The 25,000-nt window shown below is 38.1% G+C and overlaps 1 protein-coding gene across 1 annotated transcript in view; it reads left to right on the forward strand.

Moving 5' to 3' along the window:
- Nucleotides 1–25,000, forward strand: part of GALNT9 (polypeptide N-acetylgalactosaminyltransferase 9) — a 2,692,403-nt gene that overhangs the window by 935,284 nt on the left and 1,732,119 nt on the right. The gene's annotated exons all lie outside the window — the stretch shown is intronic.

Here is a 25,000-nt window from a genome sequence, read left to right on the forward strand (position 1 = left end):
GTGTGTGAAAGCTGCAAAAGCCTCTCTGTGCTATATCTCTGATACTAAAGTCATCTGGAGGACATGAGAAGGAATTTGCACAATCCACTCTCTCCAATGCCCTACTGCTTTATATATATATATATATATATATATATATATATATATATATATATATATATATATATATATATGTGTGTGTGTGTGTGTAATTTCAAAAATAAAGCATTTTTGACACATTCTTTGCAAATTACATCACTTACTAGGCATGCCATTTTACTATTTAAAAGATACACACACACACACACACACACACACACACACGCACACATGCACACACGCACACACATACACAGACACACAGACACAGACACACACACACACACACACACACACACACACACACACACACACACACACACTGATGGCATTCACATCCTACTCAAATCCTAAAACATCATTTGCAGGAAGAACTGTATGTTTCTATAAATATATTTTACATATAATTATATTACTGCTGTTGACATGCTGTGACAGAGAACAACTTGCATATTTCTATACTATGACAACAATGCATTACCACAAACTTTACAGTCTGGTGTTGTATATTGGTGTACTATGACAACAATGCATTACCACAAACTTTACAGTCTGTTGTTGTGTATTGGTGTACTATGACAACAATGCATTACCACAAATTTTACAGTCTGGTGTTGTGTATTGGTGTACTATGACAACAATGCATTACCATAAACTTTACAGTCTGGTTTTGTGTATTGGTGTACTATGACAATAGTGCATTACCACAAGCTTTACAGTCTGGTGTTGTGTATTGGTGTACTATGACAACAGTGCATTACCACAAACTTTACAGTCTGGCGTTGTGTATTGGTGTACTATGACAACAATGCATTACCACAAACTTTACAGTCTGGTGTTGTGTATTGGTGTACTATGATAGCAATACAATGCCCCAACCTTTACAGTCTGGATATATCCTGTGCTGCTGTTAATGTATTTCAGAACCCCACAAAACCATATTAATGATAGTTAATTCACTTAATCGCTGCCATCTTACATTTGTGAATCTTACCTGCTGCAACGATGAAGCATGAAAATGTGATATCTGATGAAAATGACAGCATTACTTAGGTGCTTAAACTTCGTGAGATGGCTTTCCTGGGGATGGCTGGAGGTGGGTGGTATTAGAAGTTAAAATCATAGAGACCAGTTGTGAAAGTATACTTGTTTCAGGAATGCCAGGGAGGGGGTTGAGAATGGAGCTACTGTACATTGTTATAAAGCAGACCTTGCCATGTTAGTTGTGTTGCAACTTACTATGCCAGTTGACTTTCCACAATAAAATCTCTAATGCCATCTTCTTCCTCCTGTTAATTTTCTGTTCCAGGTGTTTGATGTTACAGTGGTAGAGCCTCAGTACTTATAGGCAGATACCACACTGTTGTCATATTGTGAAGTATGGCACATGCAATGACCATCTGAGCTGTTTTTTTCTGTATATACTATCATGCACAACAGATGTGTCAAGGCACTTGAATGAAGACCACACAGGCCCTCAGTCACTAGTCTTTTCTGGCAGCAGACTTTATTGTATTATTGTTCATCTGGTATATTGTGCATGCATGAGTGTCATCAGTGGCTGCTGTTGTTGGCAGCCATTGTCCCTACAGTAATTAATGTCCAATTAGCAGGTAGGTGCATGTATTTCATTAGTTTGTGCTGCTGATTGTTTTCAATGGGCTTTTCAAATGCTGCTCGGGATGTACCCTTCAGAGGCAACCAGCCACTGCTCTGCTATATTCAGTTCATATGTGCAATCCAAGGAATCTGTTGCATCCTGCTAGGCATAAGTACAATTTTATACTGAATTTTGCACTTTTAAACTATTTTTTCTATATTGCTGATTTTTTTAAAACTGTTTTGCTGATTTGTTGCACTTTCTATCTGTTGTAGCATAGACTAGATTCAGGCCTGCTGAATCTGGTTCTGTTTGTTACACTGAGCACTAAACTAGGCTATGTTTTGTTGGAAAGGCCTCCCCATAACCTTGTGGCAGGAGAGTGCAGTTAGGACTCGTCTGATTAAAGGTTGTTGGCAGGGCTCACTTTTGAGATTTTTATTGGTTACATTGTTCAATTCAGTGTGCTCACTGTTGCTACATAAGGCCCACATTTGTACCGGTTTGCCGTTATTTTAACACAGCACCACAGAGTTAGGTGACTGGCCACTGCTATGCTGCATTCATCTGTTTACACATAGCACACCACCATGCACCATCATGCACTACCATGCAGTAAGGGTAACCATTGGTGGTTATTTACACAAAAACTTCAGTAGATGAATTTTCCCATAGTAGCTGCCTGTGATCTGGCCAAGAAGTCCTTAAATTGTGCTTAGCTACTCAGAAAACACCTCAGCTGTGCTTTTGTCCCTTATGCAGTCCTAAAACCATCAAATCTACAATAGTCTCATACCATTTAGAGAACCCCCACTACTATAGGCCCTTTATAAAGCACCCCATTAGTATAGACCCCTTTAAGAGTACCCAGTTATATCACTCCCCTCCATTTCCTGTCCCCACTGTGAAAACCAGATTTAACCTAGCATTATGGATGGTCAGTTTCTCTCCATTTCTGCTACCAGCCGGATTGACATGGGTATCCTGAGGCAGTGTAGCAGCTGCCTCATGTACACTGACAACCCTTTACTCCTAAATCACCTAAGTATAATTTGTGAGAGAAGCATCTGCACTAAGAATCTGGAATCCTTGCTGTCTAACACACAGAATAGTAACACTGAACAGGTTGCCAGCTCACATACTACACCTCCTTCTCAAACCATGCACTCAACACATAAGCCATCATACGTAGGAGTACTTAGCAGAAACCTACCTAAACATCAGAGACCTTCCAAACACAAACATGCTAATCTTAATACAGCACGTACAGGACTCAATACACATAAAAACCCATGCATCAATGTCTCACCAAATATGACCCTAAGGTAAAGCACATCTAAAATAAATTTTTTAGTCATAGGTGACTCCATTGTGAGACACACAGATGTCCAAATCATCAGGCTGGACAAGGAGAAGGTTACGGTCAGCTGTGTCCCGGGTGCCAGGATCCATGTCATTCATATGGTTCGAGCCTAAGTATCGAAATGTCTTGCAGTGATATTCACTTTTTCTATGTTGATCTGTATAACAATGACGTTTACTTTGACTTTAAATACATAAACAAATAAATAAATAAGCAAACAAACAAACAAATAAATAAATCTGTTAATTTAATTGTTAGCTTGCTCAATGAATAATTTATAACTAAACCAAAGTAGCATAATCAATAATTATGTGATGCATTACACTACATAGAGCATGCATTCTAAACTCTGATCAGACATTCATCAATTAAACATTAAACTCTAACCCACAGATGGACTACAGTTATATGAAACAACAACAAGAGGCATAATTCCACAATAAGCCAGTCAACTAAAATTATAAAACCATAGCTATATATAACAAAACATTTGTGTCAAAGCATTTGGATATTGCCCTAAGACTTAGGCGAATTGTTTTTATACTATTAACAGTACTCCGGTTTCCTCATACCACCCAGATTTGTGCTGTTTGAGTTACTGCTCAAACTCTGTGCTGTATTTACTACATTTACACTTGTTGGGTTGGTTATGGCAAAAAAAAATTCAAAGTATCAGTTAGGGCACTTGGTTAACAATTGAGTAAAACAAAACAGTTTTGCTGCTATTGGGGAAATTGTTTAAAGAAAGAAACAATTCAGAAAATCGTTATCGATTTCATATAAAGGTTCTGGAACATGTAAAAGAAGTGGCACCTTACACACAACATAATTTTCACATACATCCAGCAGTATGTTTGCACATTTTACAGTGCAAATTTCTGCTCTGTATACTGAACTCATGTCTAAAACTTAGCAAAGCTGAAATGTCACAGAAGGGAGAGAATAAAAGTAGAAAAAGGTAAACTGGGATAATAAAGAAGTGCAGCCAATTAAGCAGAACTAGGACCATAATATGAAGTGAAATGGGTGTGACTGTGTCATGTTGTGCTTACAGTGAGACACAAATGAATGTCATGAACTGCAGGATGCACCAAGAAGGAGGACTGACAGAAAACAATAACAGTAGAGTAGTTCAGCATAAAACTCATTACCTTTAGGTTGATGAGAATTTGAAGAGCAGAAGTAATTTAGGTTTTTTACAGATTTAAAAGTTAACATATCACAAAGGCTGGGTACTGCAAAGAATTTGGGGGTCAGTGAGTCATGGATGTTTTAGCAGGTCATTTTACTCAAGTCATGAAAGGGTTATTAGGCCCCTTTACTCAAGATATGGAAGGGTTAACAGATTCCTTCACTAAAGTCATGGATAGGTTAGTAAATTCCTTTACTCAAGATATGGAAGGGTTAGCAGATCCCTTTACTCAAGTCATGGATAGGTTAGCAGATCCCTTTACTCAAAATATGCGTTAGGAGATCCCTTTACCCAGCCATGTTCTCTCTCTCTTTCTCTCTCTCTCTCTCTCTCTCTGTATCTTTAGAACAGATAAATGTGGTCAGAAATTGGAAAAGGAGTATAATTATAGACATACATGAGTTCAAGGATCGCAGTACTTAAGCAATTATACTCAGTATCATCTCTAGAGTAATGGAGAAAATTATTCCAAAATTATTTCTTAACTGTAAAAGTAATGATGGCACAGATTTATCATCAGGAGTTTATGAAGAGAAAAACATTCATTGTCTACAATTTTACTTCTACATTATTACTAGCTAAGGATAAAGGGTTTGAAGCTATTTTCTTTGAATTCAGTTTAAGTTGCAGTTTATTCCAAAACATTTATGTCAATATTTGCTGCTAGAAATTGTCACAAAAGAACACAAACAAGCTACATTATAGTAAACACAAATAATTTTATAACCAAATGTATTAATTCTACCAATCTCTCCTTTTTTTTGCTAAACTAGTTTATTCCTAGAGTCTCGTCAAGCTATTCTTGGTTGTCTGCATCAACTGAAATGTATATGCAAAAATCATCATTTCTGTTCATTAATTCAAGGCAGACAATCAACTAATTATTCCATTCTATCCATATAATCTTTTCTAACATTTTAGCCAAATATTTTCTTCACTATATGCAGCCTAACAGTACTCACAGAATGGACATCTTAATGACACCCACCTCATTCTCTTCTTCATTGAATCATCAAGGACATATCAAAGGTTCATAGGTTCATATGTGTGTACTAGGCTAATGTCCTTGGAGCCTTTACAAGCCTAGCCCATAGGATTACCCTGGCATTGTGCAATTGTCTTCTTATATTCTGAATTTCAGCTTTGCATAGTCATGTCTTAAAGACTTATCAATAAGTACTGTTACATAACTCTTATTGCTGATTTCACTTCATGTCATATCATAAAGACCAGAAAAAGGCTGGCATTTGAATTATTTTGCTCATTTGTATATGGATATTTTTAATCGCATTTCACACATGTGCAATACAAGTTGTAGACGTTTTAATGATTTTCTTCAAATCATAGTTTAAATGTGCCAGGCTCAAGTCTGCATTTCTCAAAATGGAAGACTCCCTAGTTTTTGCCCCAGACATTATCTTTTTTAAAACATCAGCCATTATTTCTGTTTCTTGTGATTTATCCAGCTGGATACATTTAGCAATAAATTGTCTGTATAGAAGTACCTTCAAATCAAGAATTTGTAACACACACATGCGCATACACACACACACACACACACACACACACACACACACACACACACACACACACACACAGACAGATAGAAAGATAGATAGATAGATAGATAGATAGATAGATAGATAGATAGATAGATAGATAGATAGATAGATAGATAAAGATACATAGTGGGAAAGAATTCTGAACAGAACAGTTCTTTCTTTATTATTCTATAAAATTACTTTAACAAATGCATTTCCTTATTGCTATACCAAATTCAATCCTATGTTGAAACAGGGGATATCTATATCAGTTCTAAGAGCTTCATAAAGTGGATTAACTGTCATTTTCCCAATTGCATAGCTTAACTCTTTAGTGCTCCACTCCCTTTTTCTATCCTTGTTTTTAAAATATCTGACTTGTTCATCTTCCATTCCTCTCACTAATTATGCCCAAATGTGACACGTTAGAGACTTCCTCTATTCTTTCGTCTCTAATTCGAATCCCATGCTGTTTCTTATTATACAGTCTATACAGCATAATTTTAGTTTTCCTAAAACTGACAAATCATACATGGCATATAATTCTCTAATAAGCATACTTTTTCACATTGCTAATAGGACCCAATCATTCTCAAAATCTATTGCTACTCCTCTTGCAGTTTAAGCAAACTTCCTACTGCCTCTTGCAGCTAAAATAATTTATCGATAAAAAGTGAGTTGAGCCATGGTTCTAATACATACTCATGTCTGAATTCCTTGTCCATGCAAAATCATAAGATTAAATGACCTTTACTTTACTTTACTTGTATATATGTCTCTGAATGCAAATCAGATCTAATGTTTGCTAATGGCTTTGAGAAATCTCTTTTCTTCTTTATAACCCATAATTTGAAAATACTCTTATTTTCAGATGTGGGTTCTAAATCCAAAAACTACTCATGTAAGGGCCACTTCATTATAAAAATATACTTTTCAATTAAATGCTGTAACAGTATGCAAGCATCAGTGCTAGAGTGACCATCAATATAAGTAAACTGAGCAAATATATTAGATACTGTAAGATTTGACTTTTCAAATATTTTAACACAATTCTTGTAAAAGTCTTAAGAATATTGTCTTAGCATCACTGGTGTGTGCAATATTTTGGTTTGACTATTCCCCTTTCTTGTTTATTGGGGCTGTTATTCTGCTTAACCAAGAATGTGAAATGTCCTTCTGTCTAAAAATAATACAAAAATATATTCTCACTATATTAACCCATCTATGTATATCTTTCTGAAAAATGTCATATTTGAAGCCATTTGGCCCAGATGACTTATTTATTCACAAGGTTCTAATGCACTGAATCTGTGCTATATTTCTAAATAACAGTTATTCATCCACTTTTTATCAAATTTGATTTTTAATACACACATTATATAATTTTCCCTCTTAGTCTGATCTCTAGACATCGTTGACTTCCATGGTGGTGCAGCGGTAGCATTGTTGCCTCACAGGAAGAGGTTCTCCTGTTCGATTCTCTGCTCGAGTTGGGAGTGCCTTCTGTGTGGAGTCTGCATGTCCTCCCCACAGTCGAGTGGGCATTTGAAAGACATGCGTTGAATGGGCGTGCCTTCGTTGAAGGTTGGGTGTCGGGCTGGCAACTCGACACCATAAAAACCAACTGCCAATCATTAGCGGACCGGAGGTCCGCTGTGGCGACCCCTAACCGGGAAAAGCCGAAAGACAAACAACAACAAGTCTGATCTCTAGGCATCTATTTCTGTCGGCCCTTCATACCTCATATGTTTTCATATGCAGTTCCTTATTTCTAACAAGAATATTCTGTTATGTTGTTATTTTATTCTAGTTAACATTTTCTTCCAAGAAATTGTTACATATTCTAATTTTTACTTTGCTATGCGTTTCCTTTAATCAGATACGTTTTCCTGTTTACCATTATAACTCATTATCCCTTTTCATGTGGCATTTTTAATACGATTATATATCGTATCTTCTTTATTTCACATTTCTTCATTAAATCACTGCCTGTTGATATTGTTTGACTTCACCACATTTTTCTTCATTAAACTTCTGCTGACTGAAACCAAACCTGTCCAAATCAATTATCAACGTCATTCCTTCAATATAATCTTGAAAACGTTGGTGTCTGTTGTACAGAGTGATGGAAAACGTATGCACACTGTCTGACTATAAGCAAGAAAAAATACCTTTTTCAATTTGTACTGTAGTGATTGGTTGAAACACAACTTGTTGCTGATTACATGGAAAAAAGATTCACTGTCCTCTATATCCAGGACATAAGTCAGATTAACAATAGTATCTTGTATGCCATCTGCAATTTATGTTTTATCTGTATAAGTTTTCATCCCTGTTATGCTTGTAAAGATGTATCATTGCCTAAATCTTCCAAGTGAGATAAATATTGAGTTTTAGGTTTGAAATCCTCATTTTATAGAGAAATTACCATCTGAAAGACACGTGGAGCATAGAGTGATAAAAGTGTGGCTGTAGCCCTGATCATCCAGTCTGATTATTTTATTTGTCCTTTGATTAGTGACTGCCAACACTGTTAGAGCCAGCCAGAGACTGAAAGAAAGGATGAGGCCTTGCCTGTTTGCCTTTCCCAACAAAAAGGTAGGGAAAGTGTCCTTCTGGGAATATTTACCATCTTATGTAAGGAATGGGGATTGTGGATATGGGATTATATCACCAGATGAAAGGAGTCTAATCACTTGAAATGTCCAGTGGATACCTGGCCCATCAGCAGTACTGGGCACGTGCAAGCATGGAATGGCTATGACTGAAGGAGAATTTCCATCCCTTTGGACAACTTGGTGGCAGCCTCACTGACAATCTGCTGCAGTGAAACATATGGTTATTAAGTGCAGGGAAGTTCAAAAGAGACTGAGAATTACATTCAGCAATTCAAAAATTGTGGATATTTTACAAAGCAAAATAAGGAACAAAATCTATTAATTTCTTATGGAGATATTTATGCTTGGTTAACAAAGTCCTTTCACAAGAAATTATAATGGGTAAAACAAAAGCTATCTTGATGCAAGATCATTTAATTCCCATAATTATGATTTCTTCTGATTTAAAGGTCACACTACCATGTAGATTAACGAGCCACAGTCGTGCAGCGGTAGCATTGTCGCCTCACAGCAAGAGGTTCTCCCATTCAATTCTCGGCTGGAGCACTTTCTGTGCGGAGTCTGCATGTCCTCCCCACAGTTGAGTGGCGTTCGAAAGACATGCGTGAATGTGCATGCCTTCGATGAAGGTTGGGCGTCGGGCTGGCACCTCGGCACCGTAAAAATCTACTGCCAATCATTAGCGGACTAGAGTTCCGCTGAGGCGACCCCTAACCGGGAAAAGCCGAAAGAAGAACTAAACTAGCATGTATATTAACATGAATCTACCTACACATTAAGATGCATATGTGCTGGAGTGTCATTCAGCCTTTTTGAAAGCCCCGCTCTGATGTCTACCTTCTCCCTACTGAAAACAAAACAGACAGATATAGATGTATATGTATATCTATATCTGTATCTATTACTATATCTAGCTATATATGTGTGTGTGTGTGTGTGTGTTTGTGTGTGTGTATAAAAATATATATATATATATATATATATATATATATTGCATTAAACTTTTCTGGTTTTAAACTTCTGAAGGAGTATTTGGTATCCTGTTCTTTGAAACAGTTATTTGGTGGTGTTCCTTCCAGCTTTGGACATTTTCATTCATATAAATATATATATATATATATATATATATATATATATATAGTGGTCTAATGTTTGGTTGATATTTTATTGTATCAAATGGGAAAATCTGGTATAGCTGATTGAAAGTAAATGTGCTAGCTTTTCTGAGTTAGATCATGGTAAAGCAGGGTTTTGGTAATTTGCCTTTTTCCCAGTGTAGTACATTCTCAGAGCTGTTACTTGCTCCCCTGAAAGAAAATGTATTCTTTTTTTTTTGTTGTTTGTTTCAGTGATTTAATGTTTTGAAACACCACAAATAATGTGCTTAAGGGTAACTAAGACACAAGCTGCTGGAACATGAGTCAATGAGCTAACGAATGTGCATAAAACTGTTCCAGCACCTTGTGGCTTAATTACTCTTATGCACATTATTTGCGGTGTTTCATTTTTTTTTTTTTTTTTTTTTTTTTTTTTGCATGCATTGCGACTTTCTTTAGATTTAATGTTTTGAACTGTAGACAGTTTGATGATTTGAGTTTTGGGATTCTGACATATTGATATGTCATAATTCTGTATATATATGTGCGTGTGTTTTCCTGTCAATTTGTAGAACATCATTTGGTCGTCAAGGGATGGTACTTAATATCGAAGTAAGTAACAGAGTAACAGATAGCTGAAAAGTCCAAATGTCAAGGGAATGGGTGAGTGAAACCTATCTTGTGTGTGAGGGTCAGGGTTAGGGTCAGGGACAGGAGAGGGGTGAGGTTTTATATGTGTGTGTGTGTGTGTGTGTGTGTGTGTGTGTGTGTGTGTGTGTGTGTGTGTGTGTGTGTGTGTGTGTAAGTATTTTATTTTTATGGTCAAGATTAATTAAGGAGATAGGTGTAGTGTTGTTAGTGTGTGTTAGTGCTCGTTTGTGTATCTGAGTGTGTCTTGTGTAGTGGCAGTGCTATGGGAAGGTTTTTATTAAGGTAAAGTGTAGGGTTAGGGTTAGGGTTATTGGGGGAATGAACAGCATTAAGATTAGGATTAGCACCTGTTACTTTTGATATTTAGCAAATTTGGTCTGTTATGTATTTGAACTTCTTAATGCTATTTATTAAACATGACATTAAAAAGATTTGATTGTCCAGAGGACAAGCACATTCAGGAGAGCTACTCAATGGAAAGTTGAACTTCATATGGTTGAGACAGTATGATTGACTTTCTGAAGAGTCAAACTATGAAACACCACAAAAATCAGTTTTTTTTTTGGGGGGGGGGGGGGTTGTGCCCTCCACACCTCCTGCGTATTATATCTACCAGCTCCGAGATTGCACTACGGTGGGGAAAATGGTAAATTCCCTGACCCCCACTGTACTGCAAGCTCCATTCAAAAGCTTCAATATATGTGTAAAAATAGCCATGCACATGCATATATATTCATATGGGTCCACTGAGTTTCATCAATAGAACCAAATGTTAACATCCAGATTGTTGACCACAAAATATAGACAATGTGAACATCAGCAAGCTACAACACATGCATTAAGCAATAACCGTGACATATGCAAAAACAAAAGTAAAAAATAAAACAAAAGAATAAAACATCATTTTTTGCAGGGGGCAAGTTCCCATGCACCCTCCACATCCTCTGCTGATTATATCTAAGAATAATAAAAATCTTAAAGATTATGTTACAGACATAATAATGTTAGAGCTAAGTCTGTTTCTGAACGCAGAGAACCTATGCATGTAGAGCATGCAAAATCTGCAGTAACATCTGGTCAACTACTATGATTATGCATCCAGTGTACCTGAAACCAATAGAATTTCGGTTCTTTGCTGATTGTTGCACCAAAAATATAGTTTATTTTGCTGGGTGCAGTTTATGCAATGCTTACTACATAGGTACGACCAATCGTATCCTAAAAGAGAGAATAATGGAGCATCTCAATGATATAAAGAACAATAAAGTAACTAATGCCTTAGCTAAACATTGTTTAGATTTTGGTTTGCAACATACTTTTTAAATTCTTGGTGTTACAGATTATTAATGAAAGTTTAAGAGAAGGTGATATATGTAACGAAACAGAGTTTATAGAATTAAGATGGATTGTTGATTTCAAAGCGTATTTATCACCTGGTCTTAACAATGCTGTTTCTTTAAAACCTCTCCTGAGAAAGAGAGGCTTGCATCACTTATTTATTTTAAGTGTTTTTATTGGTTGTTGGCATGTATTTAAACGATTTTGATATTCACATTTTTATTAAGGTCTGAAGAAGAGGGCAACCTCAAAAGCGCTTACCTTTGTTACTACTTTTGAATTAAAAGTTTTTATTTTCCAGTCTATGCGCCTTTTACTTTTTATATATATATACTAACTCTTGGATTGCACAATGTCGAAGAGAAGGCGTTTTTCCTAACCATGAGAATTGTGGGATGTTGAACACCTATTGACCATCACTGTAGTTGACCATATTTTGCTGACCATTTGGTGAGTCAGCTAAATTCAGCTCCCCCATACATAGTCATGAAACAAAACATATTAACCAATAAAGAAAAAAGTCTCCCTTTCAGAACATTTCTTAAAACCAGACAGTTGACCTTTCTTTCATTCTTTCTTTCCTTCTGTTTTCTACTCCATTCATTCCTCCTATTCTTAGGTTCATATGTTCATAGGCTGGTACTGGGCTATCTGCCCGAAGGCATATATTAGCCCAGCCACATTGTGCGGTATTCACCGCCCCTTTAGTAGTTCCCTAGACCCTTGTACTAGCAGCTAGTATCCTTGGCTCCTATCTAGTAGTGCTGTTGGTGTGATCCCCGGTGTGAACTTTCTGTTACCCATCCACTCATCAAGGTTCCTCTTGAAGAGTGATAGTGAGGGGCTCTGTCTTATGTAGATCGGGACCCTGTTCCATAGTAAGGGAAGTCTCTGCGAAGGGAATCTATCCCTCCAGCATGTTCTATTCATTGTCGTGTTGAGGTTTATATCCCTAGAGCATGTAGCTCGAGTAGATTTGGTTTTGCTAAGATGGAGAATGTTCAACAATTCTGGGTTGGACATGGCTCTGTACGTTAGACAGAGATCGCCTCTGAGAAAGCGGTATGCAACAGAGAACAGTCTTAGCTTTTTCAATTGTGCTGCATAGAGCAACTGTTTGAGGCCAGTAATCCTCTTGGTTAGGTACCTTTGTGGTCTCTCCAGCTGCTGGAGATGCCTAGCCAGGTACATTCTAATTGATGCATTGTACTCAATAATGGGTCTGATGAGGGAAGAGTAGAGGGGCACCATTACATCCTTAGATCTTGATGCGAACCCTTTCATGATCAGATGGGTCACATAGAAGGATTTTCTAACCACTTTGGCAACATGGTTATCAAAGGAAAGCTGACTATCTACTTGGGTCCCTAGATCCCTTATTTCTTCTTCAGATTTCAGGGGATTACCTCCTATGTTGTAGTTTGCGGGTACTCTGTTTTTTCCAAAGGGGATTACTACGCATTTTTTTTGCATTTAGCTTGAGACCATGGCTTTGACACCATGCATCAGTCTCATTTAGGCCTCTTTCTTATGACTCTCACTTAAATGACCGATTTTTTTCCACACAATATAAGTTATCAAATGTGGAAATATTAAGGTTTAAAGTAAAAACTGCACACACCACCCCACTATAACAGCACTGTTGCTTGACCCATAATTGCAGAAGAGGTGAATGTGGTGAGCACATAACTGGTGATCCAAAATTGCTGCATTTAGCAGAATTTCATACATTTGTCTGAAGTAGGGAATTAATAAAAGTTGATTTTATAACAAAATCTGTGGTGATTTTCTAAAGTAACAGCTGACATATTGCATTTAGAATTAGTATTTTCATGGATATGGAAGAAGCAGTAAATACGTTCATTCATGTAGAAGAGACGGTCTTGTGTTCTCTAAATGCTTATGTCGCAATCAAAAAACAAATAAGGACAGCAGGATTGTTACTGTGGACTTTGAATTTGTGACAGCATAAAACGGTCCTTATTACTGGAGTGGAATTTAAAACAGACTGAGACAGAGAGAGCGAGAGATGGCCATTAGCCCATTGGACATGATTAAGAGAGAACTGCTATCCGTTTTTGGAATGTAAAAATAGGGACTATATTTTAAAATTAACCTCTGCTTCCCTAAGTACATATCATGTCTCAGTTTTATGTAATACTACTTAAAATCTAAAATAATGTCATAATCTGTGATTAGAAACTTATACTTTATTTCACAGATCTCCTTGGAAAAAGGAAACTTTTTATGTATATTTCCTTGCAAACTAAAGTTACCAGTTAATCTGAAAGAACTCACATCCATTCTATGTGAAAAAATAATGCACCTTTTTAAACAGCGTTGAAGAACAGATATTATACACTACTTGTGATGGACACTGCTGTGATCGCTGTTGACTGTGAACATGTACTGTCTTCAAATGAAGTCACTGCAGGGGAAATTCACATTTTCCCAAAATGCAGCAGCCTCAGAAGTTATATTATTAGCAAAACCACATAGTGGGTGAAGTCATGTGCTATATTTTGAATTTTGTGTAAACTTTTGTGTTTTACTTACTTGTAAAATTTGAAATAATTCCTGTTGTACTTTTGACCAGGAATGCAGAATAAAACACGCACTGTGGATGAAATACACTGTGGCATAAATCCCAACTATTGTGTATTTCATTTATTGTAGTAAGTCAAATCCAGATGTAAGTAAAACTGTACTTGAAAATAAAAAACATAAAAGTCTTATAGGCTCAATATAGATTGCCATCTCCAGCATGTCCTACAACTTGTAAACAACATAAGATGCCACTGCTAGATTCTTCTCAAGAGGCAAATTTCCTTTCCCACAAGTAGTCATTCTTGTCTCCTCCAGGGAATATTCTTTTATGTCAAATAGCAAATGTGTCTTCTGAACAGTCGTTTCTTCTCCATATGACTAATTGTACAATAACACACAATGGTTTGGCAAATGGATCCCTTAGCTGACTGTCATGAAAGTTTCATAATAAAATTCCATGCTGTAAAAAATGTATAACCCTGTAAAACAATCACTTAATTAAATTTACAGATCTAATGTGTTGCTTTAAGATATGATCCAAAACATATAATTACTATGAAATACTGAATGTAAAATTCAAACTGCAAAAATGTATAGATGCCCATTTAATAAATGTAATACAGCATTTTAGGATGTGCATGCGCAAATATGACACGCCTTTGGGACTGTGCCTCACAACACCTCACCCCTGGTGTGTTCCTGCATATGTATACGCACACACATACACACAAACACACACATATATTATGTATAAGTCTGTATGGATGTTTGGAAGGAGGGGGAAGAAGATATCAGTGAAAAAATACTTTACTCTGGCTCCAATGTGGTTTGTTTTTATCAGTTTTCCTCTGTTTCATGGTTTTTCAAGGGTAAGAAAGTTTTATATATATATCTACATACACACACACACACACACACACACACACACACACACACATATATATATATATATATATATATATATATATATATATATATATATATAAATATATAGTCAGGAAATATGAAACCAGTTATGCTATGTGGAAATAACATGGAATCCCCAAGGGTGTTGTGCAGACTCACATCACAGGAACAGCTCCTCACCACCCATGAAAGGTTCATTACTTTCCTGTAATGCCAACCATGGAAAACATTATTGTTCTTAGAGAATGGGCTATCAAACAGTTTGGTATGTTTTTATTAGTATATTCCTTTATTATATTTTTTACTCAAAATGTGTCCCTTACCTAATGTTTCAAGGTTGCTCTGGCATATGTAATTATATCTGGACGAAGTATTTTACATCCAGAATGTGTTATATAAGTATTTAATGTACACACACATATCATAGAATCACAGGAGGTTAATAGGCTAATGGCCCTGTGACCTTTACAAGTCTAGCCAAGAGTTTATCCCCAAAAAGAAGCCTCAGTCAGCACCTGTCACCCCTGTCAATGAGGGACACAGGTGGAATCCCTGGGACAAATTTGTGGTTTCCCATCCACTCATCAAGGTTGCGCTTGAAGAGGTTCAATGAGGTGCTCTGTTTGCCGTGTATCGGAAGTCTATTCCAGAGATGTGGCAGCCTCTGGGAGACAAACCTGTCTCTCCAGCAGGTTTTGTTGATGTTGTATATTAGATTCAGGCCTTTTGAGCAGGTAGTGAGTGAGGTGTTAGACTTATGGATGTGGAACATCTCTAGTATGGCAGAGTCTGAGGTTGCCTTGCAGGCAAGACACAGATCACCGCTGAGCAATCTGTACAATATCAAGCAGACTGATAGGGATTTGACCCTTTCTGCATAGGACAGGTGTTGGAGGCCATGGATTGTCTTTATGAGGTATTTCAGTGGCCTTTCCATTTGGTGCAGATGTTTGGAAAGGTACATACCAAATGGGGCATTATAATCAATTATTGATCTAATGAGGGAGAAGTATAGAGAGGTAATAACCTCCTTTTTTTGGATGCAATCCCTTTACTTATGAGATGAACCAAGTAATAAGTTTTTTTGACCACTGCCGCTACATGATGGTTGAATGTGAGGTTGTTATCAACCTGAGTGTCAGGTCCATCACCACAGGTTGTGTGCTTAGGGGGTTGCCATTGATTTGGTAATCAGCAGGGGTCGTGTTTTTGTTGAATGGTATGATGATACATTTTTTTGCATTTAGTTTGAGGCCATGACTTTGGCACCTGTCATTAGTTGCTGTGAGACCCTCTTGCAGTATTTTAACATCATTTGGGGAGTCAATGACAGCACCCAACTTACAGTCATCCGCAAACTTGGTCAGCCACATGACTTTTGTCTTTGCCTGGACCTCTGAGAAATAGATGCCAAACAGTAGGGGTCTCAGGACAGATCCCTGGGTAACTCCACTAGTAACAGGTCTGCTATCAGAGGTGGAGGTGCCTATTTTGACTTTGAGGGTCCTGTTGATTTGCCAAGTGGCCACCCACCTGATGAGATAGAGATTTATACCAAGTTGTGTTAGCTTTTCGATGATGCCTGAGTGGGGAATTGAGTCAATAGCCTTGGCCAAGTCAAGATAAGCTGTGTGTACTGACTTTCCCTCATCCAGGGCCTTGATGACAGTCTCAAAGAAGTCAACCAGTTTCAACAGGCAAGATCTGCCCTTGATGAATCTGAACTGGGTAGGGTCAAGTGCTTGGAGATTGTCTATATCCTTGTTTATGAGATCCATAATAATACACTCCATGGCTTTACAGTTCAGACTTGTCAAATTAATGAGGAAATAGTTAACAGGGTCAGTAGTGGCACCATCTTTGTGCAAGGGGATGATAATGGCAATTCTCCACTCTGATGGAATGAAGCCTGTACTTCGGCTGTAGTTGAATAGGGTGCTCAATGGTGAAGCATGTTCTTGCTGGAGATGGTGCATAATATATCCTAGGATACTATCAGGTCCCATGGAAGCTGTGTTCTTTGCCTTGGATTGGGCATGTAACACTTGCTCTATGGAGATGTGAGGTGCGGGACAAGTACTGGGGATGTCAAAATGGCCTTTGGGGTGGGGCAGGGGGTGCAAAGTTTCTGTTGAACCTGTCTGCTAGCAGGTTGGCTAAATCAACAGGATCAGTGTAAGTGATACTGTTAAGTACTAATTTGAAACAAACCTGGGCTTTGCCATGGAGGTTCCTGACATAACTGAAGAAGATTTTATGGTTTCCCTTTGATTTGGAGGCTAGTTTTGATTCATAATTGGCCTTGGAGGTTTTCAGTAGTGATCTAATTTGCTTGTTGAGGCTAAGAAGGGATTTTTTCCAATTTGTAATTTATTCCTTTTAAACCTTGGACAACAGCTTCTTCCTTTTGTTGTAAAGCCTGTTGACAGACGATGTCCACCAAGCAGGTTTGTGTTTCCTTGAGGAGTAGGTTTTAGTTCTATTGGGTATGGGCAGTTGTACAGGTGCTTATATACTGCATTTGCATACTGTTCAGCATAGTTGTCTGCATCCTCTGAGGGGTGTGGTGGTATGAAGTTACAAATACCTTCCCTTAGGAGGTTGTAGTCAGCTATACAGAAGTTTTTTAGCTTGATTATAGCTGGAGAGGGGTTGGGGGGATAGAAACTTCGAATGAGACAGTCCGATGATCTGATCTCTCCAGGGAAGAACATACTATGGGAGTGGTGCAGTGGTTACCCATGCTGGTGAGAATCAAGTCCAAGTCCAGAATGTTATCTCCCCTTGTGGGGGATAAGACGAGCTGGTCTAGCGCATTAGAATTAATGAAGTCAAGATATCATTGAGAGAGTACATTAGTGCGTGAATAGTTCACCCAGTCTATGGTGGGGTAGTTGAATTCACCAAGAGTCAGAGTGTTAGGGGGTACCTTGATGAAGTCAGGTAGATCCAGTTAAGAAGAGTGGGTGTCTTGTGTCATGGAGGGGGGTCTATAGCTGGCTATAATTTGGCTTGGTGTATTGCCAACTGTCAGTTGCACCTGGAGTAGTTCCAGTGTATCATGCTGGCAAACCAGTCTTGAGGTGTGACTGTCCTTAATGAAGATAGAGACTCCACCACCCTTAGTCTTCCTAACCTCATTGTGGGGTCAGAATGTGTGGCATGAGGTATAACCTGCTAAGGCAGGGGTGCTCTTTGCACCCGTGAACCAAGTTTATGTGACCGCACAGACATCAACATCTTGCAGTGCAAGGATAGCCTCTAATGAGTCCATTTTCAGGTTAAGGCTCCTAGCCTTAAACACCATAACCTTCAATTTGCTTTTTGACAGATCTTTGATGTTGGAAGGTTTGTCTTTGGGGCATTGCCTAAAAAAGGCACAATAAGGGAGGAGACAGCATTGGCCAGGATCTGGAAACCCAGAGGTAACAGGTGGAGGCCATGTCTGGCAAAGCATTGAGGCCTGTCAACCATGTCATCCCAGATGTAGATAGGAATAGTCCTTGGACATAAGCAGGTGAACAGAGGGGAGGGGTGGACCAATATAATATGACATATACACACATAGAGGCACAGGCAAACAGCTAGACAGATTCACATACATATACACAGAAACACGCATACAGTGCAAGGGATTGCAACCCTCCATGCCTCTACTTTCCCTGATTTTACAGAATGTCCCAGATTTTGTCTCATACTTTTGTTTTGCTCTTTGAAAATATTTGATTTTCTGGTAAACCACTAAGGATTGCAGTCAGTCAGTAAAGCCAGCATGGCTTTGTAGTCATTATTATTATTCAGAAAAGGAATGGTGGAGGCAAACCTCTTGCGCTATATACTTTTTAACTGAATTATGATTATATTAAAAAACTGTCCTTGATTTTAAGTTGTCATCCCCCATTATTGTTGGCTTTTTTCAGTCTTACATATTTATTTATTTTGGCTTGCCTTCAGTTTCATTCTTTCCCGCTTACCCCAGATTTACCAACCTCTCTCATAGCCCATGGACTCTTTCTGTTCTAAAGCACTTTTCATTAATACCCTATCTTTTGGTCGGGTCTATGTTAAAAGAACGAATGATCATAATGTCGAGTACAACATACTCGACACACTATGATCGAAAGTTCAAAACCTTGAAACCTTAAAACCGTGAAATAAACAAAATCAAAAGATTTTGTTTGTCCCACACCTTCCCTACACTAACATGCAAAACACACACATACAACCAATGCATACAAACCCCTACACACTCACATCATTCAAACACTTACACACCTACACAAACAAACCTACTTTTAAAACAACATGGGGGACTTCATCCCACACCCCCCCTAACTAAATATACCAACTCCGAGATTGCTGTACACTGGGGAAAGGACAATTTCCCAGTAATCGCTTGTTGCAATTACTGGTAAATTGCCATTTCCCCAATGTACAGCGATCTTGGAGTTGGTATATTAAATAAAGCAGCCTCTCACCTAGCCATTCTGAACAGTGTAGCGTGCCTACATCACACGCTACAGTGACTAGGATGGCCGACCAAAACATTTCCGAACTCCAAATTTCAAGATTTGGAGTCTCCGATTACATGAACATTCAATCAAAGGTTGTCGAGTATGTTGTACTCGACAGTTTGACTGTTCGTTCATGTAACATAGAGCCCTTTTGCTCCACCTCTCCCTCTGTTCACCTGCTTACATCCAAGGGCTACTCCTATCTATGTATCATGCTTTTCCACAGTAAATGCCTGTATGAGTGTCCTCCCCACGCAATGGGCACAGTCATCCTCCCAGGCTAGGTCTTCAGATGCATAAGCCACTCCTTAAGCCTGAGTCACCTGTGGCATCATTAAGGCTTTATTGCACTATTCCATGGCACTGGCTAGCACACACACACACACACACACACACACACACACACACACAGATAAATACACATTTACTTGACTTCAGTGCTAAACTTTAATTAAAGCAAAAGTTTTGGAATTGCTACCCAGTCCCACTTATCCTACATAGGATGCTGCAAACTTCAACTTTTCCACCACTTAACAAATATTACATTTTACCAACTATAAAAAAAAATCTTCAACAAGACCCATCCCAAAAGTTGCAGAGGAATAAGGCCCTGACTGTACCCACAGATGGCCCATGTTCAGTTAGCAGCACGACTAGTGGAGAGACAGGGTGAAGGAGGGAGAATGATTAGACTCACTGGAGCAGCATCATTAACAGCCTGGTGATCTCTGCATGATAAATGGTTTGCCATTTGGCTGGAATGTTTTGCAAGTTCCATGGTGTACATGCCCCTCCCGATGGCAAACATAGCAGAGCTGGCAAGGCTGCTTCAGTGATGGGGTTAAGGCACACTCCCTGGCAGCAATATGACACCACCATCCTTGAGCTTCTCATCAAGCCTGGAGCTAGTATAATATTTTGCTTAAATAAAGACACCGACACTCACTTTTTGGAGTTTTCTTCCCCCCATACACCATTACATATGCAAACTACCTCTAAGGTCACACAAATAAGATGGAAAGGTGGTGTTTCTTTGAGGTGAGTCTCAAAAAATTCAGCATACGTAAAACTAAACAGTTTTATATATATATATATATATATATATATATATATATATATATATATATATATATATATATGTATATATATATATATATATATATATATATATAAAAAACAGTTTATATATATATATATATATATATATATATATATATATATATATATATATATAAATGGCTGTACTATATTTTGTGGCTTGATTTGAAAAATATTCTTTGACACATTACAGGTCTGAAAAACATTTCTTTGAGCTGTTGTGATATAGTTTGCAAGAATCACCAGCCCCTTAATGATAACAGACAAAATGCAAAGATCATGAAAATAATTTAACTACCCCATAGGTTAACTTAGACAGTAAGAGACTGAAACCGCATTTTTCATTTTCTGGTTCCTTTTATTCGCAGTTCGCCTTCTATTACCCATTTCATGACTAAACACCATTTAGTTTTCCTCCTATTAAGAATGACAGTTCCATCTCAAACATATGCAGATTCCCCAATTAAAGATCTCCACACTAACTACTTGGGTTCATCATAACAAATTAACAACCTGCAGATCAAACATGGCCTTTGCTGCATAGAAACAGCTAGCCCACTTAGAAGTGATGCAGATGGATTTAATTTATTTCAGAAAAATAAAACTTTCTGGATTTTCAGACTAAGAAACATAACAAAAACTAACTGAATTATGTTGGATTTTAGACTATTACAATATTTAAAGAATTACTCTGTTTGATTGCTCCACTGATGATCATATTATGTCGTTCTATAATGTGTAAAGGGTATTACATATCTAGATGTCTATTATACATAAAAAGGAGAGGAACACTTTCCTGATTCATGCTTCTTACTGAATTGTTCTATTTTGTATTTTATTTTCCATCATGTTGGGAAAAGCTTTCCTGGATCATACTTCAAACTTTATCATTTATTTTTTGCTTTTTTTTTTTATTTTTCAGCGTGTTGGGAAAAAAACTTTCCTGGTTTATAGGGACTATATGCATTGTCATGTGAATTTACTATTAATTAAAGAAACTACCACCCGATGCTATTGGTTATATGGTTTGATTAATTTCAACTGTAATGTGTAATAAAACAGGATAAGCTATAATGTTTTAGCTCCTGAGTAATGTAGTAGTGGAATAAACATTTTAGTCAATACACCCATTTTTTACTACTAAATTAAACAATGTATTGTCTATCTTTTAATTTTCTAAAAAAATGTTCATGCAGAATGGCAATTGTTTTGACCTTTGGCTCCCTTTGTATTGTTTTAGGATGCATTCTATTCTCACTGATACATAGGTTCATAAGTTCATAGGTAGATACTAGGCTATCAGCCCAAGGGCCTACATAAGCCTAGCCAACAAGGTTCCCTGGCTTACGCCACCCAAGAAAGTTATTTTCCTGTGCCACTGTCGAGCAGAGACACAGAAGTGATCCCTGAGATGTATTTCCTATTTCCCATCCACTCATCAAGATTTTTCTTGAACAGTGCTAATGAAGAACTTTGCTTGACATAGATGGGTATCCTGTTCCAGAGTATGGGAAGTCTCTGGGGCAGGAATCTATCCCTGCAGCATGTCCTGTTTATTGTGGTGACAAGGGTTAGGTCCCTAGAGCATGTAGCTCGGAGGGATTGGGATTTCTTTAGGTGTTGCATGTCCAACAGCTCTGGGTTTGACATAGCTTTATATGTTAGGCAGAGATCACCTCGGAGTAGGCGATATGCTACGGAGTAAAGCTGGAGTTTTTTGAGGCGGTCAGTGTAGGGCATTTGTTTGAGGACAGTAATCACCAGCTGCTGCAGATGTCTTGTGAGGTACATTCCAAAAGGGGTGTTGTACTCTATAATGGGTTTAATGAGTGTTGAGTAGAGGGGAGCAATGACCTCTTTTTTCCTGGATGAGAACCCTTTTATGATGAGGTGTGCCATGTAGAAGGACTTCCTGACTACTGTGGTGATGTGAATATCAAAGGAGAGACTACTGTCCACCTGGGTCCCAAGGTCTCTTATCACACATTCAGTGTTAAGTAGATTGCTGCCTATGTGGTAGTTCATGGGTACAGAGTTTTTACCAAAGGGGATGACACTGCACCTTTTGGCATTGAGCTTGAGGCCATGGCTCTGACACCAGGCATCTGTCTCAGCGAGGCCCTTCTGCAGGATGTCCACATCATTTGGGGACATGACTATGGCTCCTAGTTTGCAGTCATCTGCGAACTTCAATAGCCAGAGGCCTTCTGTGTTAGCCTGTACTTCAGAGAAGTAGATACCAAACAGGAGAGGTCCCAGGATGGAACCCTGTGGTACTCCACTTGTCACTGCTTTGAGGTCAGATTTGGAGTCTGCAACTTTTACAGTGTGGGTTCTGTCAGTGAGCCAGTTGTCAACCTATCTTGTGATGTAGGGATTTATACCTAGTTTACTGAGTATAGCTATAATTCCTGAATGGGAGATGGTATCAAAAGCCTTGGTGAGGTCAAGATAGGCTGTGTGAACCACCTTACCCTCATCTACGGCTTTGGTGACTACCTCAAAGAAGTTGATCAGGCTCAGGAGGCATAATCTGCCTTTCACAAACCCGAACTGGGTGGGATCCAGAGTTTGGAGGTTACCAATGTCTTTGTTTATGAGTTCCATGATGATATGTTCCATGGCCTTGCAGATCAGACTCGTCAGGCTAATAGGTCGATAGTTCCCGGGATCAGTGGCAGCTCCCCCTTTGTGGACAGGGATAGCTGTTGCTGTGCGCCATTCATTGGGCACAAAGCCTGATGCAAGGCTATTATTGAACATGGTGCTTAAGTGGGGAGCCAGTTCATTCTGAAGTTCATGTAAAACGCAGCCTGGGATGTTGTCTGGTCCCATTTTGCTTGTATGTTTTGGAATTTGTTTTCTAAATCCCATACTGACTTCTGAAGTAATTTCATGAGAAGAGTTGAAAAGTGAGCATTTAAAGGAAAGTGCAATAATATTAATAAAAACAGTCAATAGTTGTTATTTACATAACTTTAGGACATAAATCATATGTGCGATATTGCCTGTAATATATCTCATTATACAATGACTGCCCATTAACATTCCAAAACGTGCATGTTGACTGACCAGCCCAACCAGCTTGCCCATTGTAAATCCGATATTATACAATGACTGGCCATTAACATTTTAAAACAAGCATACTGATTGGCCAACCCAACCAGCGTGCCTGTTGTAAATCCGAGAATATACCAATGGAAAAAGATCCGGTCACCCGGACTTTTTTCCTTTGGTATATTCTTTAATTTTAACATTTTTTCAACAAAAACAAAATTTGTAGTCCGGACTCCGGACATATGAGAGAGACACCATGCAGAAAATACAAGGGAAATCAGGTACATTGTTTAAAACTAAAGACACGTACCTGATTTCCCTTGTATTTCCTCCATTCTGTCTCTCTCCTACCCTAAACTTCCCAAACCTTTTTTTTTTACTTAAAAAAAAAAAGAAAGGAAAAGCGGAGCAATGGAGATCTTCATTTCTCCGTTGCTTACTTTCCTGAGCACTGATGTACTGGGTACGCATGGGAACGCAAGTCCCATACGCATGCACAGTACATCAACACAAGGAAGCAGTATACCACCAGCCAAAGAAGAACAGTAATGTGCCATTATACAAAGACATTTAAGAAAAGTAAGTATTTTTTTTCTTAAATAATGTCATTGTATAATAGCAATAACTGACTCCGTGGTTGTGGTATATTGAAATTTACCCATGGTTGTCTTTATTTAATCACTCGGGCTTCACCCTCATGATTAAATCATGCCAACCATGGGTAAATTTTCAATATACCACACCACGTCATCGTTTATTGCTATAATATACCAACGGCAAATGGTCTGGTTGCCCAGACTTTTTTCCATTGGTATAGTCTTTAAATTTTGTTTTTATTTCTTAAAAAATAAAAATAAAATCTGTAGTCCAGACTCTAGACATACCAGAGAGGCAGCATGGATAAAATACTAGGGAAATCAGGTATGCATCCCTTGTATTTCATCCATGCTGTCTATCTCCTACCCCTAAACTGCACTATAGTTTTTTTTAATTAAAAACAAAACAAAAAAAAAGAAAGAAAAACAGAGCAACAGAGATCTTCTTTTCTCTGTTGCTTACTTTCCTGAGCACTGATGTACTGGGTATGCATGGGAATGCAAGTCCCAAACAGATACTCATTACATCTGATAAGGCTCAAGGAAATGTCCAGTGGGAGAAGGACAGCACGTTGCCCTTATACAAAGATATTATTTAAGAAAAGTAAGTATTTTTTTTTCTTAAATAATGTCATTGTATAATAGCAATAACTCATGTCTGGGTGTGGGCAATGCTAGATTTACTCACGGTTGTCTTTGTTTGGTCACTCGGGCTTTGACCTTGTGACCAAACCACACCAACCGTGGGTAAATCCAACATTACCCACACCCAGACGTCGGTTATTGCTATATTAGTTGGGAATT

The sequence above is a fragment of the Protopterus annectens genome, chromosome 1.part0 (assembly GCF_019279795.1).
Source record: "Protopterus annectens isolate FY-2018-M chromosome 1.part0, PAN1.0, whole genome shotgun sequence".
Taxonomy (NCBI): Eukaryota; Metazoa; Chordata; order Ceratodontiformes; family Protopteridae; genus Protopterus; species Protopterus annectens.